Here is a 19,880-nt window from a genome sequence, read left to right as displayed (position 1 = left end):
ATACATGTCTGGTAAATGGAGATGCCAATATAAACAACTCTTATAAGAAGCTCTATGGTAAAGAAGATATGCTAGTAGGTTTAGCAGGAAGAAGAGGCAAAGAAAGAGAGACATTGTTGACAAAAGGGGGAAAAAGACAGAAGGGGAATAGTTGGGTGGATATGGATGGTAGCAGGAGTAGAGGTTCAGTGGTCAGTAGAATACAATCCAGATCACAGAGTGAGAGGTTTGTTTTAGAACGGAGGACTATCCTTCTGATAAGAGAGGAAAGGAAAGGTCATTCTGTTTCCAGCCCTCCATTGCAAGCTTGTCACAACCCTAGGACATGAGCTCCCCTTGCACAATTTAACAGAACACTGAGTCACACTTCTGTTCATACTTGTGTGTGAGAGAGAGAGAGAAGAAGAGAGAAAGAAAAGTTCCATTTTTCTGGGCTGAGAACGTGAGTAGCATACAGCTCCCTGTACCTCTGGCAGAAAGTTGAGTATGTAATTGCTAAACGGCTGAACAATTCATTTATCCAGTGGCTTCTACTGGGTTTCAGAAAGAAGGCATATCAGTGCATGATGTAGTAGTTTGCTAGAGCACAACATGGGTCTATTTCCACTAGTAAAATTCCTTGAAAACTCTCTACCCTCTCTTTATAATTGTACCACACAAAGAGCTTTGCCTGAATTTCTTTTTAAAAGTGAGGAAATTTTGACAAGATACCACTAGAATAAAACACTATAGTTTGCAAATTCAGATTTTCTCCTCCACCACTTCCTCCTCCACTCATCATCTCAAATTACTGCTTTTATAGTGGAGTTGATCTTTAATGAAATCATTGAACATACCTTAAACGTGGAATGAAAGTTCTAAGATGTTACAAAGGAGTAAGCTGTCCCTCTCATTTCTTCTTCTCTACTTTTGGTGACTCAGAAGGATTAGCTTCTAAGAAGCTCATCCATTGATATTCAGAGGGCATTGTGAGTCCTTAGTTGGTTATCATCAAGAGGCACTATAGAAAAGACCTCTGTGTTGCCTTCTTACTTGCAGGACTCACACATGCAAAATGGGTTAAAATAGCTCGCTGATACACACTTCGCTAACACTTTATCTCTCCTTGTAAAACGTGTATTTGTAAATATGTAGGAAGTATATGATGTTTATTCTAAATATTTAAATATTGATATTTTAAATGTTAGTGTTAATGAGATGATGAATTTAAATTAAATATATATATAAACATAATGAGCTGAGTTGCTTTCTCCATGATTTTGCTTTTCCCCCAATACAAATGACCCTAGACTCCTTTCTTAAATTTAAGCCATTTCTTCATATGAGCCATCCTCGCCCTCCCCCGCCCCCGCCCCATATGAGCCACTTTGAAGTGAAGGCTTCTCTGAGGGGAAGGAATAGATCTGGTGGTCCCTTTTTAGGAGAGAAAAAAATAATAATGTTTAAATTTTAATTCACTCATGAGGCATAATTTCACTAACATATACATTTCCTTTTTATATTATTGACATCATACAGTGTGTGTTTATAAGTGTGTGTGTGTATATACAATATATATACATGTGTGTATAGATAGATCTTTGTATCTCACTTTGATCATGTAACATTTTGATCAGTTGTGTATATTATAAGAATGTCAAGATTATTATTTGGATCACTTCATAATATTCTCTTATAGATGTGTTATAATTTTTTACTTTTCCTCTTTTATTGTACATTTAACTTATTTTAAATATTTTACTGTTAGAAATAATACTTTGATAAACATCACTGCTCTTAAACCATTGTTTTTGTCTTGGCTCTTTTTCAAGGGTAGCTTCTCAGTAGTGAAGTGAAGAGAGTCACAAGCCATTCTTAAGGCGCCCAAAGCGTGTTGCCAGTCCTTTGAAGAAATGCCATGCCATCCATGCTCCCATCACAGCCACCAGCACTGAGCAGTGTTGTATCTTTTTTCCCTTTATTAATTGAACTTCTTCTGGTATAAAGAAAAGTTACAGAGAATAATGTAATCAAATCCACATACCTACCACCCAGCTAAAGAAATCAAACGTTAAAAATAGCCGTGAAGCCCCCATCCCATCCACCTCATTTTTCTTCCTTCCTGAGAGTGGGTTCATCACTCTTGCATGCATCCGTGTTCTTCAGCTGTACTAGCATTTCCCAAACAGTTACTAATGTGACACGTGACAATGCAAGATTGCGCTGTTGATTTTATTAGTATTTCTCTGGTTATTTGTGAGTTTGAACACATTTCATGGTTTCGGCCACTCATAGTTCCTCTTATAAGATTGTCCCTCTTAAAATTGGTCTCTGGTTTCTCCTTGTCAGTTTCTATTCCTTTATATATTAAGGAGATCAACCTTTAGACATATTTGTGGAATACTTTTTATTTGTTGTCTTTTAATTTTTAAAACAATTTTTGAAAATTAGAAATTAAAGTACAACAAAGCTATCAGTCTTTTTATGTTAATGTCATACATTACTTCTGTGCTCATAAGATCATCTGTGCCCAGAATCTGTACAATCATGATTCTCTACCAGTTTCTTTTGTTTAGTTCTGTGAAGCCAGGCAGCTGCCTGTGTGCTTAGGTTTCAGGTGCTGATGGGACGAGAGTGAACTTTCATATGGCTAGGTTTATTCTCTTCTTCCAATGAAGCATGAACACTTCGAGGGCAGGAACTCTTGTGTTTTCTAACTGCATGTCCAGTGCTGGCCTTGTGCGAAACAGAGCTTGCTGGAATATGCCTGTTCAATAATGAAATGACCAGTGTGTTCACGTTTTCGTCGCAGCCATCTCAGTGAAAACATTTTATGACCCTTTTGAAATCTTACCTGGGGCATTTTCTTTCTCCCCACATCCTCTTACCTCTTTTGTGTTTCATTTTCTTAAATAACCTTAAGAAATATTGCTTACTTCATTGAAAATAAGCTAGATTTCTACTTAGAGATGCAAAGCATTTTTATTACAGAAAAACACAAAACACTGAGAAAAAAAAATAAGTAGCATGCTTGCTCCAACCCAAACAGCTTATCAAATTATCTTAACCCCAGTTCTGTATGTAGGTTTGTAATTTATATATAGGTAGAAATGATGTCAAGCTTGATGACACATAGGTGAAATAGATAAGATGGTAGATAGATAACAAGACAAATGGAGGTTAAGTGTTATATGATACAACTGACTGGTTTGAAGCTAGAAATTCCTTGATGTTTATAGCAGTTATTTATTTTTCTTGAATCAGAAGCTCTGAATGCTACCTCCTGAGTTGTTAAAAAAATTATGAACTTCTCACACATCCAGAGGATGAAATAATATTCTCCAGATAACATTTGGTGTCTGTGAGACATGTTAATTTTAGAAAGCTTCTGCATATAAATGTTGAGGGAGGGAGGTGAAATTCACACTTGACATGTATACCCCAGGCAAGACCCAGCCCCAAGATTGTCTTGGGCATCCTCCATAATTTTGATGGGTGAGGCCTCATTTCATCCATCCCAGAAATCACCCTTGGTTTCTTACCGCTTCTCCAAGTTGGAACATACTCTTATACCTCTGATGTACAATATCAGTTTTAAGTTAGTAAAGCCTCGTGCCAATGTATTTTATTACAGGGTTAAAACAACCAAAGGTGGGGCGCCTGGATGGCTCAGCGGGTTAAGCCTCTGCCTTCGGCTTGGGTCATGGTCTCAGGGTCCCTGGATTGAGCCCTGCATTGGGTTCTCTGCTCGGCGGGGAGCCTGCTTCCCACTCTCTCTCTGCCTACCTCTCTGCCTACTTGTGATCTCTCTTTCTGTCAAATAAGTAAATAAAATCTTTAAAAAAAAAAAAAAAGGTAAACAGAAGTTTAGAAACTCATGTGACCTCTTTCTCTGTGGGATGTTTCTTTATTGTCTAACCACCCCCTTTCCCAAAGAAATTACATTAAAAATACATTTTAAATAGCAACAAGACTGTGATTCCTCTGATGACAACCAGGAAATTAAAAGTTAAGCCTGTCTCTCTGTCTTTAACTGAGACTGGTGTGGCTTAGTCCCCTGCCAGTTCGTGAGTGAACAGTGAGACACCAGCTACACTTTCTTATTTTCTGGCTGCTGTTCACGTATGTCACCACTTTGTTGAAATATGACTTTAAAACAGCATTAATGAGCTGTTGTTCCTGGCTAAAATGTGGCGGCAGGTCCACCCCTTAAATTGGTTTCTTCTTCGGTTGCTGTCTGTTTTCCTTTCCATTTATTTGTAAGTACAGAGTTTGGTGGAGCCCATTACCCTGAGATACTGAGCAGCACCTAAAATCATGTGATGATGTAGAATTGTCTTAAGTCACTGTATGGCAAGGTGGAGTCGACATTTGGAACATTTTACAATTAATTTTTGTTTGTTACGAAAAACAATGCAGGTGAAGTCAGCTCCCCAGTTAAGGCATGTTTCTTCTGAGAGTATGCTCGCCCTCTCCAAATGATCAAACTTATTTCCAGTTTCCTTCTGACCATACAAAGGGCTTGTGGCAGGGGCAGGGGGAGGGTGGCTGAGGAATTATATCTGGCGACTTTCATTTGTCTTGATTTTTTTGCTAAATGTAAACCGTTTCTAAGAAGGTTGAAATTAGACTAACATTTTCCAAAGTGTCTACCTTTCAGTCTCACTGAAGGAAACCTCTGGAATTTTTTTTTCCACTGTGCAGAAATATCATGACACCTGTCTAGACCAATTAGAGAGGGAGAGTGGTTGAATCTCTGCAGTAGAAATGATGGATGTGCTGGGGATGATTTTAGTGACTCATTAGCCAAATGCTACAAAGATATAAAAGTTTTTGTGGTTTTTATTTTCATTTACATCAAGAGCCGGCTTAAACCTGTACCATTCTCTCCATTACCTCTTTCTCGTGCGGTTGAAAGAAACTATCTGTTCAAACCACCCGGCATGCCTCGCATTTAGTATGCAACCTGTCTTGTTACCAGTGTCTTTTTAGTTATTCCAATCATATTTCTAACTAGTAGGATTTCTAAGCTGGAGCAGGCAAGTGGCAGGAATATAAGTATGCCTTAAATTCAACTCTTTTTTTTTTTATCTTTTTTTTTTTTTTTAAGATTTTATTTATTTATTAGACACAGAGAGAGAGATCACAAGTAGGCAGAGAGGCAGGCAGAGAGAGGTGGGGGAAGCAGGCTCCCCGCTGAGCAGAGAGCCCGATGTGGGGCTCGATCCCAGGACCCTGAGATCATGACCTGAGCCGAAGGCAGAGGCTTAACCCTCTGAGCCACCCAGGTGCCCCTTAAATTCAACTCTTTATGTCCATCTCCCAAGCATAAGTGATGGACATGCTGTGGGTTTTTTTTTCCTCTTTTCTTTTTGTTTCTTTTTTTTTACTTCGTATCAATTTATGGCATTTGGGTTTGCTTTTGTCTTTTATTACCCTCACCCAGCCTCCATCCTCTCATTCCCCCCCATGCTTAGTCCCGTGGCAGGTGCATCTTTCTCTGGTGCCTTGGAAAACACTAGGCCTTTATTCATATAAGTCCACAGTATCATAAATGAAATTTTGATTTGAGTATAGAGGTTGCCCTACTTGTAATATGAATCATAAACAGCAGCCTTGCAATTTTAAGACACTGTTTTTTTTCTTTTCCCCAAGAAGGAAGGAGAATAAAATCTCTGAATCTGCTAGAGTCGGACCACCCTCCCTGCTTACTTACTCTGAACAAAGGCTAGGCAATCTCAGTCCTTCTGAATACTGTATGAAATTCCAGGCAACATACAGAGCATGTATGGAAGCAGAATGTGCAGCAGGAGATGGATTGCACCTCTTGCAGTATTTACGTATCAGCAGCCTTGTTTGCGCACACACACATACGGCACACGGGAGGTGGGAGGAATGGCTGGCTGTTGGTACAGATTTATATTTCCCATCACTGCTTTCTATCCTTTGGGATCAACTTTGTCACGGGAACACCGGCGGGGGTTTATTACAGTGTGCGACAGCAGGTGTGGGGCTGTATGCACATTGTGGATTCATTGTCCTCCTGGATCAGGATTTATACAGTCCTCACACTCCTTCTTTCCAAGCGCTTACCTGGTGCATGGACATTCCTCTCTCTGTGGGGACTTGGTCCTGCACAATGCCCCTCGAGCCACTGACCAGATTCTGTGCCACGGGGCTGGGAGTGCCTTCAAAAAGATCTGCTTCTAAATGCTTGGTGCTCTTCTTTTTAAAATTTAGATTCTTTCAGAGATGCAAATGCAACTGAAAAAAAAAGGTGGGGAGACTCACCATGCGACAAGAAAATCAGAGGTTTACTGGTGTGATTCAGAACAATTAAAATAGACACAGTGTTATCTAAAGCCACCAATTTAGTCAAATCGGTGTTAATTTATTGAGTATCTACTGCAGGCGAAGTAGGCCTAGTAAATGGTACTTGAAGGAGCCCAAGAGGGTTTTTAGAATTGAGAAAATTCAACTTCTCGGAATTCAAACGGTACAACTCCCTTCCCAAGCTCCTGGCCCCCTTGTTTTCTGGTGAAGAAATCCTGTTTGGGACCGAATATGAGGTCATTGGGGCCAGAGCACTTTCCAGCAGACTGTTTTTCCAAGCTTGAAAAATAGAGATGCTTTATAAATGGATGCCTTTTCTCTAAGTAGATCCATGAATCTGAACCCCAGAAATCAACTAAGTTTTTATAGCTGCTTAAGAGAAGAATTAAAAATACACATTTGGGTGGGAAATTGGAGTACAGTAATTTTTATAGGATTCTAACACAGTGATATGTTTGATAATAAAGCAAATTTATAAATTGCTTTTCTTATTTGCAGATATGTGATAAGGTAGGAAAAGTGTGTATGTAGCAGGTGGAAAGAAGGGATAAAGCTCTAGAGAAAAGCAGTTCTGGAAGCACAGTGCAGACCATTTCTCGGTGACCATATAGCCTAGATTTTGTAGGTGGATCTCATTTCATGTCACTTAATTCTTTCTAATGAAGCCCATTTATCAAATGAATGTCTAAATGTAACTTGATTTTCATATCTCCTTTTCATCTGAATAGATTTATAAATCAGAATGTGTATCATCACTTTAGGTTGGAAAATATGGGTGCAAATTCCCTCTGTAAATTTGCATTTAAAGGTAGAAATCTTCTGTTTGGGGCACAAAAGGTTTCAAGGAAACCAAAGCCATGGTATCTTCTTTTATGGCTTGGCTTTGGTTGGTGATGCTTGTGCAGCTGGTTCCTTCCTGATGTAGGAGACATACAGATAGCCCTGCCCAGTGTGAAGTGAAAACCACAAATTTGTTACATGGCAAGTATATTACTTAGTCCTATGCTAATGTCCATTAAGAATATTATTTCATGGAGAATAGGGAGGCTTTATAACCTTGCCAGTCCGTGGTTCTGGGACCACTTGGAGCTGCTTCCAGGGCTTGGGAGTTTGTTGGAAATGCAGAGTCCTGGGCCACACCCTGAACCTATTGAGTCAGAATCTATGTTTAAACAAACTCCCCAAGTGATCCGAAGGTTACTGGCCTGCAGTCTGTACTCCAAATAGTGAAGCTTGCAGCCTTTTCCACCTGGGGTTCCTCATCTGAACCACAGAGACACAGAAAATGATTTGAGGGGCTGTTTTCTCAATTTCCCACAACTGGTGCATGAATATTACATTCTAGTTACAGAGGTAAGAAGTTAATTCGTGACAAACAGCGTGTGCCTTAGGGGATTAGGGCTTGCTTCTCTTATGGATACCCAGCCAGGAAAGGCATCCAGAATCCCAAACCCGGAGAATTGTGGTTGGTTCTATTACATTTAAATGTCGTTAAGTGTGAACACATTGAGCTTGGCGGGTATGAGTTGTAATATCCCTATGAGAAGTGTGCCATCCCGTTGGTGAGAGGTTTGTTTTTATTCTGAATTATTGAAAAAAAACAACAACAACGTAACCAGCTTCCTAAAAACTGCAGCGTTCTAAACATTTAGCAGACTTTGTATGCCTGATTTATAAACCTCAGTGGTGCAGATCTCTCTGTGGTTGATTTAAGTAAATAAAAAGCATGGCACATGCTTTTCGTAGCTCCACATATATATTGTATTTAAATGACTTTAGATTCCAAAGACATGTTTCTCAGACACCCAAAATAAAAATCACTTTTTTTTTTTTTTCCTAGAGTATGTAGGGCATCCACTGGAAATGTGGTAATAGGAAAGATGAAATTTTTTTCCATGCTCTGGGCCCCTGGAAATGGGGCTGTAATCGACATTATTTGGCAACTTTCACCATTAGCATTCAGTACGACAGGCACATCTGTCCTGGGCGTGTAAGTGTGTATGAGATTGGATCTGGGAAAAGAAGAAATGTCTTTGAGCATGTGGCAGCATCTGGCCTCCCTACCTGGAGTAAGAGATCAGGGAATGCTGAGGCACATTAACAGCCAGGGACTTCTGACGGTGACCTCCTACAAAATTGGATCAGGCTTTTCCCTGGCAGTTGTATTAAGCTCACACATTTGATGAAATGTGCTTATGAAGCCGGCATATTTGACTGCTTTCTTTCTTTTCTCCTTTTTTTTTTTTTTTCTGGGAGGATGGATTCTTTATTATCTGCTGAATTCATTTCACTCTGTCAATATTCTATAGAAAAATGATGGACATTCTATAATTTTGACTTTTATATTAATTCGTAATTTTGATGGCTCTACCTTAGGGCTGCTTTCTCTCTCACCGCCTTTCTTCTCCTCCCTCCTGTCCCCGACTTGGGTCTCTGGTTGTTCCATCCAGCAGCTAAGCTCATGACAGCTGCGTTGTTCCTTATTGCTTTAGCAGACTGCAGGTCTTTTTTCATATTAAACCCCCAATAACGGCAATGAAATTCAGATTTATAGCTGGAAATCAGCCTATTTGTAATATAAAACATAAACATTGCAGCATTTGAAAAAGCTAAAGAATGTTTTCCCCCTGCTTTATATTTTTCTTTTCTTCCAACTTCATGACTTGAGTCCCAAACAAGTGCTATTTTAAAATTTTCTGGCACCATGTAATATAATTGATAATAGTGTTTAAGCAGCATCTAATATCATCCAGCATAGTGCAAAGTGAGCCATCCTAGGATATGAGCTTAAAAAATTGCATTAACACTTAGACAAAATGAAATTTTTATACTTGATTTGCTCATGGTTGGACGGATGCAACTAAACACAATTTGAGCTGTCACTTTGCAAAGGGGAAAAAAATATGCAACTTTGGAATGTTTCAAATGAGCCCAATATTAGATTCTATAACTCAGAGTGACACAGGAAATACTATTTGCAACATGATTGGTTCATTAATATTTGGTAATTGTAGTACATCATTTTAAGGGGGAAATAAAATGCAAACAAATGTTTGCTGCTCCCAGTCAGTCACTGTTTCTCACTTGCCACCACCAGAAAAGGTTTGGGAGCTAAAGGATCCGTGTCTTGGAAAGGTTATATTTTCCCCTCCCCATTTTCATTTTGGAAGAATAATTTTCATCATAAACCAACATGTCAGACAAAGCATCTACATTTAAAAAAAATATTATTTCACGATTTTCCACATGCACATTTGATGTAAACCCTGGAGGTGTATTCCCTGAGTACCTATTAGCTCCATTTTAGGGAAATTACATTAAATTATTAGTGACAAATTTACTTGTCTGCCAATGTATTTTTCTGGAATTTTACTACAACATCAATACGTGGCTGTTTTATATGGGCCCTCATTTACCTGTCTTTGAAGGCAGCCACCCCTTGGGGAGCCCTGTCTGTCACTAACAGAAGCTGGAACGAGTCTTTAAGTTTAACATTCACAGTTTTTAGTTAGATGGAAAAATATGTTGCACTTGAAAAATGCAGTGTGCCCTTCTGAATTTTATAATTAGGCAACTTGTTTTGTAATCTTGCGTCTCATGTTTTAGTTAGGGATAAAGCAACGCAGATCATCAGGTGCGGAGTCTGAACGATGGATGTTGTCTCTCCCAGTAAAATGTGTCTCTGCCAGGGGCTGACAGCAGAATAGGGGTAGATGGTCACCCTTCTTGTGTTTCTTTTGGGGGAAATTGGTGCAGAGAGGATTTCCTAGGATTCAAATGAGACTTAATTTTTGGGATCCCTCCCTTGGAGAGCACCCTTAGTGTCTTGGGAGCTGAGCTATGGAAGGCTCCAGGAGCAGAAGGGGGAAAGCCAGGTGTCATCAGGATGCTGGTAGAAATCTCACAAGAAGGGGATCTGGAAGATGGAGACCCAGCTCTCTGTTGGGACTCATTTTCTCATTTTAAGTAAATATTTCTGTTGAAACCTAATTCCATATTCCTTTCAGAGAACTCTCTCAATTCTGTTAGCTTCAGATCCCACAAAGTCTGGACCTGTTACTAAAATGGGATGTGATTTCTCTTCACATCCCAGTTTGTGAACGAACGGAAGCCGCGTGTCTAAAGCACAGGAAAAAAGTTACATCTCAAACCATAGAGGGCCATTGAGGGAAGTTATAAGACTGGTGAGCATGGAGTATAAAGAAAGCTGGAAACAGAAAGGAAGGGAAACTGAGGGATAATGAGGAAGAATGTAAATCCCAGAATTCTTCTTCATTAGAGTTTACTGAAGCAATGCTTGGCTCTGAGGCCCTTTAAAAGCCTTCTAACCTGTACTGTGTCTTGTTCTCTGGTTTGTATATTATTTTTCCTCTTAGACTTCTAAGTAGTTTAGTGGAAGACTTCAGTTCACTTTTAGCTGAACATCTGGGGGCCTTCAAACTGAGCAAGACCCTTCTGTGTCTTGGCTTTACCAAAAAATACGCAAATAATCCATTGTAGATACTTAGAGTTGAGAATTGTGCACATACACTTTTTCCCTAACTTCTCAGGAACTGTTTTCCTGAAGTGTACAGCTGCGTGTGGTTCAAACATTGGCTATGTCCTCTTCCTCCCCATATTCCACTAGCCAGAAGCCTCCACCTTCTAAAGGCCTTTTCCTTCCCTCACCAAATCAACACCAGCATTAGATGAAATAGACTAGAATATGTTTCTACTGACCTTAAATTCATCCTCTCCTATGGCTTGGGAGGTTTGACCTTAATTAAACCTCTGTTTTGCCAGAGAACGAGACTGCTGGAAGGGAAGACCATATGAATTTCTGCTTTCATTTCAGGTGGAACATTTATAGCACCTGGGAATAGATTGTTAATGAAATATTTGTTTTATCTAGTAGTGCTTTGTCAAAACCTGGACATTTGGCAGTTTGGCAAGTCTAAATGGGGAAGAATTGTAGGTAAGGCCACAGAGGGCAACGGTACTCTCGAAGGGGAGGTCAGGACTCTTGAAGGAGGTAGAAGAGGGGATGACTCAGGACGCATGGAGGAGACGTGTGAGTCATGTGAAAGTGGGGTTTCCTCTCCATCTTGCTTCCTTACTTCACCATGGTCCTTAATGCTAGAAAACTAAGATTCATCATTACATTCAGTTATCACAAGCACCCTGTAAGGTAGAAACCATGACCTTCATTTTTTCCAAGAGGTAACCAAGGTGCAGGGTGATGCAACACTTTGCTCAAGGTTGTCTGAGGTTCCTACTGGGATTCCCATCAACTTGTGCCACCCTCAAGGGTAGGGTCCATTTCTTCTCTGCTCAATTACCTTCCGCTCTCAATGGTGATGAGTTTGAAAATGTTTACTCTTCATTCTTTTTTTTTTTTAAAGATTTTATTTATTTATTGGACAGACAGAGATCACAAGTAGGCAGAGAGGCAGGCAGAGAGAGACAAGGAAGCTGGCTCCCTGCTGAGCAGAGAGCCCGATGCAGGGCTTGATCCCAGGACCCTGAGATCATGACCTGAGCTGATGGCAGAGGCTTTAACCCACTGAGCCACCCCAGGCACCCCTTTACTCTTCATTCTTGAACCAATTTTAGAATCTCCTGAACACAATCTTGTAGGTTTTGAATATATCATCACAAGTTGGATAAAAAGCAATTAATAAATAAAGATGCAGCTCAACTACTTTGGTCCCTAAGGCATTGCCTTAACTTAGGGGAAACAGATGAGTGATGAACTTGGGAAGGAAGAGGCAACCCTGGGGAAACCTGGACCAATCTGCGTCCTGTCTTAAGCTGCATCAGCTCTAGCAGGAAAGCACTGTGCATTCATGTTCATTCAAACCAGACTCTTTATTCAAAGAAAATGTTTAGAAATGTTAGGCTGTCCTAACAGTTGAGACATTGTTGCTAACATCTTCTACATCTCCACCCCTGATGGCTGCCGAAGCTTCATGATTACTTTACACCAAACAAAAAAAAATAATGTGAAGGAGGTTTGGGTTGAAGAGTGACAGCCACCCAGTGGAAATGTCGTCAAAGCCTTTCGGTTTTGTTTTTCATTTATTGCCCTAGGAGCAATATTTATGTTTCTTTGACACTTGAAATCAATGCTTCCATTTATAAATCTCATGCCGAGAAACAGATGTGTACTGTTACTTGTGCTTTTGTCCTTAGGATGCTACCGAATTAGAATATTCTCTCCGACCCCTCCCGTATCCTTGGTGCTCCCTACTCACGGAATGTGGTTGAAGCTCTCAGCCTTTCATGGCAGCTTGTGGGTTAATGAGCTGGATAATGACCAAGTATTTATTAAAGCCTAGGAGTGTTCCAGGTATTTTGGAGGCACAGAAGAAACTGAGCTGTGCTCCTAAATGTAGTCAGAGAAACAACTGACAGTACAGTTGATAGGGCACCACGTGTTGAGACATTGTGGTGTGGGATAGAAACTGTAGTGGACACTCACAAAAATGGAGTGTGGGGACCAGGGACAGTTTCATGGGTGTGCGGGTGATGCGGCGGGGGAGGTCAGTAGGCAGGAAGCAGCACAGAACATTTCTACATTTCTTGTGGGAGGCACAAGTAAGGCAAGAAGTGGGGATGTACTGCGTTTTGCAGCAGAATATCAGGAAAAAGTAGAAATGGTTAGATAGAAAAGCAGAGAACTCTATACCCTTGGTAGGCTATTCATCATGAGCCATCGAAAGAACATTGACTGAATTCAGAAAAGGTAATACTATTGATTGAAATGCCAAGAGCTTTGCAGACCTGTAATTTAATTTTCCCTGTTCTGCTCATTTTTATTAATTTGGTATAGCTTTGGGTAGAATTTTGAAGGTGTCCTTGTCTTGAACCTTTGAATAAGACAGGTTTTATATTTAATTTTGCTTAGCTTCCCGTCTTAAATATTTGTTGATATGGAGCTAGTCAGTGTCTTCATAGACAAGAACGTTCCTGATTTAAATTTACTCTTCTTTTTTTCCCCATAAGCATCCTCCAAATTACCCATGGCAGTCAGCTCTGACAGGCCATCGTCCCGTTACCCTCATGTGCTTCAGTCACATCCTAGGCCAATATTCTGGTCCAGAAAAAATGATCTAAACTACTGAGAAAAAGCAACAGAAAGTGAGTGAGGATCCAAGATTGAATCAATTGCACCAAAGATATAATGTGTCCACCTTGAATCTTTAGTTTGGGGGCACTGCTTCATCTTCAAAGATTGAGCAGAGTTCCTTCTCCCTTTTTAAAAATGCAAACCATTTCCCTCCAGAGGAGTCTTTTTCAGGTGTAGAATAAGGGAGTGGGTTTCCTGTCCTCTCTCCATGGTTTGAAATCTACGGATAAGGCTTTTAAAAGTGCTTCTTGGTTCTTTAATCCTCTTGTGAAACGGAAGAGACACAGTTTTAAATATGGACTCTGTCATTATGAGCTGTGGAACTTTGAATGAGTAACTGAAATTCTCTGAGCCTCTGAGCATTGTGTACAAACAGAGAATTATAATAATCCTCTACTCTGTGTAGGTTTATGATAAAAAGAGTACATAAAAATGTCAAGAACCCGGCAGAATGGTACTGGGAGATGCTTCTGTCCTTGTGTCGGCAACTAGATAGAGTGTTCTCATGCCAGGCTGTGGTGGAGTTTAATTTGGTAGAGAATCACCAGCAGCTAAATTTCAACCCTGGACAGCAATTGTGAACTTGATTCTAATAGCCTGGGATTCTTAGATAACTCCACTTTGAGGAACTGCCCTAAATGCGGAATCCTATAATGATGATCATTATTGACTGAAGTCTAGGTGCCAGACAGCACCGCTAGTGTCCAGTGGTAACAAATTCATTTGCCAGGCAAAAGGAGGCCCTGTGGGTTGCATGGATTTTTCGTTATGAGTGATCTGACAGTACCTGAACATTAGTTAATGACTTAGAAAGAAGTGGCTCAATTGCCTTGTAGGCCCATGTGCGGAGCCAAGAGCAGTTCACGGGTAGCACTGCCTTGGGAGTCAAAGAGAAATGACAAGGACATTATTTAAGACACCCAAGTGAGACTACATGAGTGGACGGGTAGCATCTGGGTAGTTGAAGGGAGGAGTTGTCATTCTCCTACTCAAAAAATACATCACTTTTAAGGATTTAAATGAGATTTTTGTTTTTTAAAAGCAGGGTAACATTTTGAGAGTCCTCCCTCTGGTATATTGTTTTATAAGATGATTTCTTATAAATGGGGTTTCTTTGGTGGTTTCCTCCTGGAAAAACAGTTCCAACAGAGACTATACATTTGGCTAATAATGGCTCAGATGATTGCATCTATTTTCCTAGACATTTTAATAAAGAAACCATTTTTTCAGGCATCTCCATCTCATATATAAATCTCTTTTAAGTAAATTGTACAGATTTATCTTCCCAGATAAAAGTATTAAAGTATATGGTCAGTTTTCTTGGTATTGTTTTTCATAAGTTTTAAAAATGTATCCTTTATAACACTGACGTGATTAAAGATGATTTATTTAGAATACAAATAATTATATTTTAAGTGTGTTTATCCCACATTTACCCCCGTGGTCTCCGTGTGTATTTCAGCACCTTCTCCTGGAAGAATTCACATATGGGTCTGAACTATTCGGTGCCTTTTATTTGCCCTTTGCGGCTTCCCTCACCTCACCGTCAATGCTTGACGAGGAGTCGGCTGCCCGAGTGGTCGGCAACTAGATTCCCATATTATAAGCAACCGTCATATAAATTACGTCTGATGTTAGAACCCATTTCTACTAGGTGAAAGGGTTACTTACCTTCCAAAATGGTGGGGAGCAGGGGCGTAGGTTTTGAGCAGAAAGAACTTTTTCCATGCATTTGCTGTTTACAAACTCATCTGTACCTAATCTTTCATTTCAGCTCAAGATGGAGGGTTTATGATTAATACAGTTGATGCAGAAAATGGCCAAGTGCTTGGCTTCTTTTAAATATATCATGCTCAGTGCACACAGACTCTGAGCATCAGTTAGAGAGAAGTGACAGCCGACGTGACCTTTCTCTCTGAAATGCATGTGGAAAAAGGGAATTAGCTTGCTACCATAGTACTTGAACTTGCTTTAACTTATCACTTTCCTCTTTAGAAGGAGGAATGCAGGTTAGAAATGCAAAATCACTCTCAGGCCTCTGTTGTTTAAAATGAAATTAAAATTCCTCATAATATTAAATCAAATCGGTCTTTGAAAAGAGTTTGCTAAGGTGATCATAATAAATATCATCCAAGTTTTCTTTTTTCTTTCTTTTTTGTTGAAAGAAGCTAATATTTACATTTAATGTAGAAATGCATTGTGTGTGTGTGTGTGTGTGTGTGTGTGTGTGTGTGTTGGATTTTGCAATGGCTGTTGAGCTTCCCCAGGAGAACATATGAACAATAGGTCCACTAGTGAGGTATGAGTTATAAAAGCTTTTAAATTGGCTTCCATGTATCTGGAAACCAAATAAATGGTTATGGATAATGCAAAAGGAGACCTAGCAGGGTTTTTTTCATAGTTGTCAATTACTGCTATTAGAAGATCTAGTGTGCTCTGCCTATCCCCTGAACAAGGGTGATTGACACAGACCTCAGCCAATCATAGTGTTTCCTGGTCAGCCGTTGTTCCCAGTGATCAATTACCATGATTTATACTAACTTGAATGGAAAGTAAAAACACATTGTTACCCAAAAGCTCATCAGGTAAATATGCCATATAAAGAAATATATCTTCTCTGACCTCTTTGACATTTTCAAACTGTTTAAAAGCTGAAGTTAATTCTTTCTGATGGCCTTTCATCTTTAGTTGACAACAGAGAGCCCCAGAGTGGTGACAGCTCTTGTCAAGTGGGACTGTCTTATCAAAAACAATACCCTCCAGATCTTTCAGTCCAAATATTCTAATCTAAAATAATTGCATTTAAAATTTCATGTAGCTTTTATGTCTTCCCTGAACCATCCTGATCTGAAACCACATGAATCTCTTCCTGCTTCAAAATTTCAGTATTGCTAGTTTAAAAATGTATTATAGAGGTACCATGCAAGCATTGAGATTATAAAACTGTAGCTGGAGTGAACAGCTACAATTTGTTCAGCTATGTCTTTTATTTGTTTCCTCACGCTTGGAAGGTGTTTCTGCAAGTGTCAGTCCTGTTCCATTTCTGTATCATTGTACTTCTTGTGCTTAACCCAAGCAGCATAAAATCTTGTCTCTGCAAAGACAGCAGAGATCCTGGATTTGGCTCTGAGATGATGTGAATCATCTGTTGAATATTTAGATTTTTAACACTGTGTTTTAGATATACCTTCTGAACTCAGTTCAGTTGGTGATTTGGAGGAACTCTGAAACTGACATGCAGTTGTAAGCAGCTCCCGGTTTTATCCCATCTCTGTACTGGATCCCAAGTTATTTATAGAAGGACTTTGCTGATTTATAGATTTGAGGCAAATGCTCCTCACTTGGTACCAGCCCTGTTGAAACAGGTACCGATGTTACAAAGGACTAGTTTATGTTTGGGGTTCAGAAATCTTTATTGGCAGGATCCTGCCACAGACCTATGCTTTTCCTATCCGCATGCGATCTAGAGTCCCTACTCTGGTCAGTCCCTGACAAACCCTATCACAGGCGTCATCCCTGACCATTCTTGTCCTGGTCTCTCTTCCAGCTGTTGTTGTGGGACACACGCATTCTGTTCACCCAACCCTTCTTTCCACCCTTCCTCTGGATCCAACTCCTGAACCATGTACCTAATTTCCTAATTGTGTCAAAGGTTTTTTTTGTGTGTGTGTGTGTATGTATGTATGTGTGTGTGTATATATATGTGTGTGTGTGTGTATTTAAGATTTTTGTTTATTTATTTGACAGAGAGAGAGAGAGATCATAGGTAGGCAGAGAGGCAGGCAGAGAGAGAGGGGGAAGCAGGCTCCCTGCTGAGCAGAGAGCCCAAGGTGGGGCTCCATCCCAGGACCCCGAGATCATGACCTGAGCCAAAGGCAGAGGCTTAACCCACTGAGCCATTCAGGCGCCCCATGTATATATATCTTTTCCCCTTGAATAAGTTATTTGGTTGGGTTTGTTGGGTTTGTTCCAAGAGAGGGTTACATTTCAGATTGGAAGAAAAAGTTATCCTATTTGAACCAGTTTGTCTGTCTTTCTTTCTTTTTTAAGATTTTATTTATTTAATTTGACAGAGATCACAAGTAGGCCAATAGATAGGCAGGCAGAGATGGGAAGTGGGGAAACAGGCTCCCCGCCAAGCAGAGAGCCCTATGCAGAGCTCGATCCCAGGACCCTGAGATCATGACCTGAGCCAAAGGCAGGGGCTTAACTCACTGAGCCACCCAGGTGCCCCTTGAACCAATTTTCATTGTTAAAACGTAGCAGGCTCACTTTCCATTTTATACAGGGAAGGCAAGGCTGCCACCTTTCTCCTATAGATTTAAGGTTCCCAATTTAAGCAAAAAGAACTATGAAATAAGGTCCTTTAACATATTCTCTGATGCGAGTCCTGAGAGAAAACAATAAAAGTAAAAACATCATTCTCTTTCAGTGTTAGTTTTTCTCTTAGATGTATGGTACCTGTAGAATGTTTTTATTTTTTATTTTAAGCTTTTACTCAAGAAAAAAAAGGAGAAAGGGGGAACCAAATGGTGTTTACATCTTTCACAAAACGAATATGAAAAAGAAATAGTCTGTTCAAAATAAGAGGATCTATTTCAGAGCTGGAAGTCTGTCCACTCTTGGGAAAAATTTTGTTCAGAATCTGACTTGAGTTTCCACATTGCATGTAAACTCCTGACTTGTGTTTCTCAAACCACTGGGTGACCAGTCACATGTGTTCCTGATGTGACAGAGGCCCCCTTACCAATGTCACTTCACTCTCTGCCCATAACATACGTTCGGAAGTGAATCATTACTGTGTGCCCTCACCTCTTCACAACATTCTTTCCTCTCTGCCCGCCCCCCTCCCCCACTTTTTTTGGTTTGGTCGTAAAGTATGCTTAGTCTTTTCTTTCCAGACATAGACATTACTAAGGGTATTAGAAAACCTTAAAATTTCATCATTCATTTCAGGCAGTGTAAGCTGCAGGTCTCAGAAAGCCCAGATTCATTGTATCGCTGGATCTTTGGATCTGAAGAAAAGTTCTATTAGAAAACAGTAGTGTGCTGAAGGTGTCAAAGAAGTTAGGGCTCGGATCCCAGAGGCTGATTTTATTAGGACTTGAGCAGTGCTGTGACCGTACCCTGCCCGTCCCCCACCCCCACCCCAGGGACAGGACATGGTCCTGCACTGTTTCTGCAGGATTAATGGGCTTAGGGTTGTTTACACAATACTGTTCACAGGATGTGCAAATGCAGACACCAGTACTGAATACCACACCCAGTTAAAACTAGCACAAAATCTCCATAGATGGGCTCTATAAAAACATTTAAAGTATCTCTCATCCCCCATTCAGGAGCCGCATGGGGTATCATATGGCCCTCAGAGGTTATTTTTAGGGATGACCAATGTCTCACCATTCCTGTACCGGGGCAGTTCCCACCAGCTTTACTCTCACATAAATAAGAAGTCACCTTTGCTCCCAAAAGAGCAAGTCACAACCATCCCACTTCTAGAAACTTCCCTGTTTTCTTAAAGATCACGCTGCTTTTTGTATCACTTCTGCACTAGGATCATTGTGATTCTAAAAATCCTGCCTTGCTTCCAAAGAACAGAAGCAAAAACTAAAAATGTATTGGATTTTTCTTATGTAAATGAAAATAGATTATGAGTCAACATCTCTTTATTACTGTTTTACCCAGGGGCTTATCTCTTTTTTGAACATTAAGAAGAATTCTGAGTGGAAGCCTTGGATAGATCAGAGTTCAGGAGAAGAAATTCCTATGTCACATTGGAGCCTCATCTTCCCCAAATGAACATGTAGCCACCGGAGTTTCCAGTGAAATTGTTTTGACCCACAGACAATTCTGAAAGTTTGGATTTGGTTTTGTGTAGAACAGTTTGTCAGTATTAATCACCTGAAACCAAGATTTTGATTTTCACTAATATAAGTGAAGATTCACTTTCTGTTTCATTTTTCAAAATGAATTTTTCAAAATCTAATAGAATTAAACTCTCTGCTTTGATGTTTTGTTAGTCTTTTAGGTAGTTTTCTATTCTCTTACAATTTTTTTTTCTCCAAGAATATTAAAGGGTTAAAAGTTCTGCTGGAAATATCCCCTCATCTTCTGCTTTCTTTTACTGTTTTAAATCCTGACTTTTTTTTTTTCATTTTATTGAGTTTTGCTTTTTCTTTTTAACCCTGCCATTCTTTGCATTTTCTCTTTTGCATTCTTTTTCTCTCCCTCCTTCCTTCCCTTCCCTTTACTTCCTTCCTTCCGTTCCTGGGTGTGTGTGTGTGTTTTAAGATTCAGATACACTGTTCTTATGTGTCCTTCAAGAGCTTTAGAAAATTATTCCAAAATGATTTATTACTTTTTAGTTCTATCAGAAGCTGACTGTTAAATCGTGCTTAAGGTGTGTATTCTGTGCTTTCAAAATGCAGTTCACTTCACTTAACATTTGCAAAGGTTAGGA

Source organism: Martes martes, assembly GCF_963455335.1.
Source record: "Martes martes genome assembly, chromosome: 17".
Lineage (NCBI taxonomy): Eukaryota > Metazoa > Chordata > Mammalia > Carnivora > Mustelidae > Martes > Martes martes.
The sequence above is the reverse complement of the archived record's forward strand: the minus strand, read 5'-3'. Positions refer to the sequence as shown.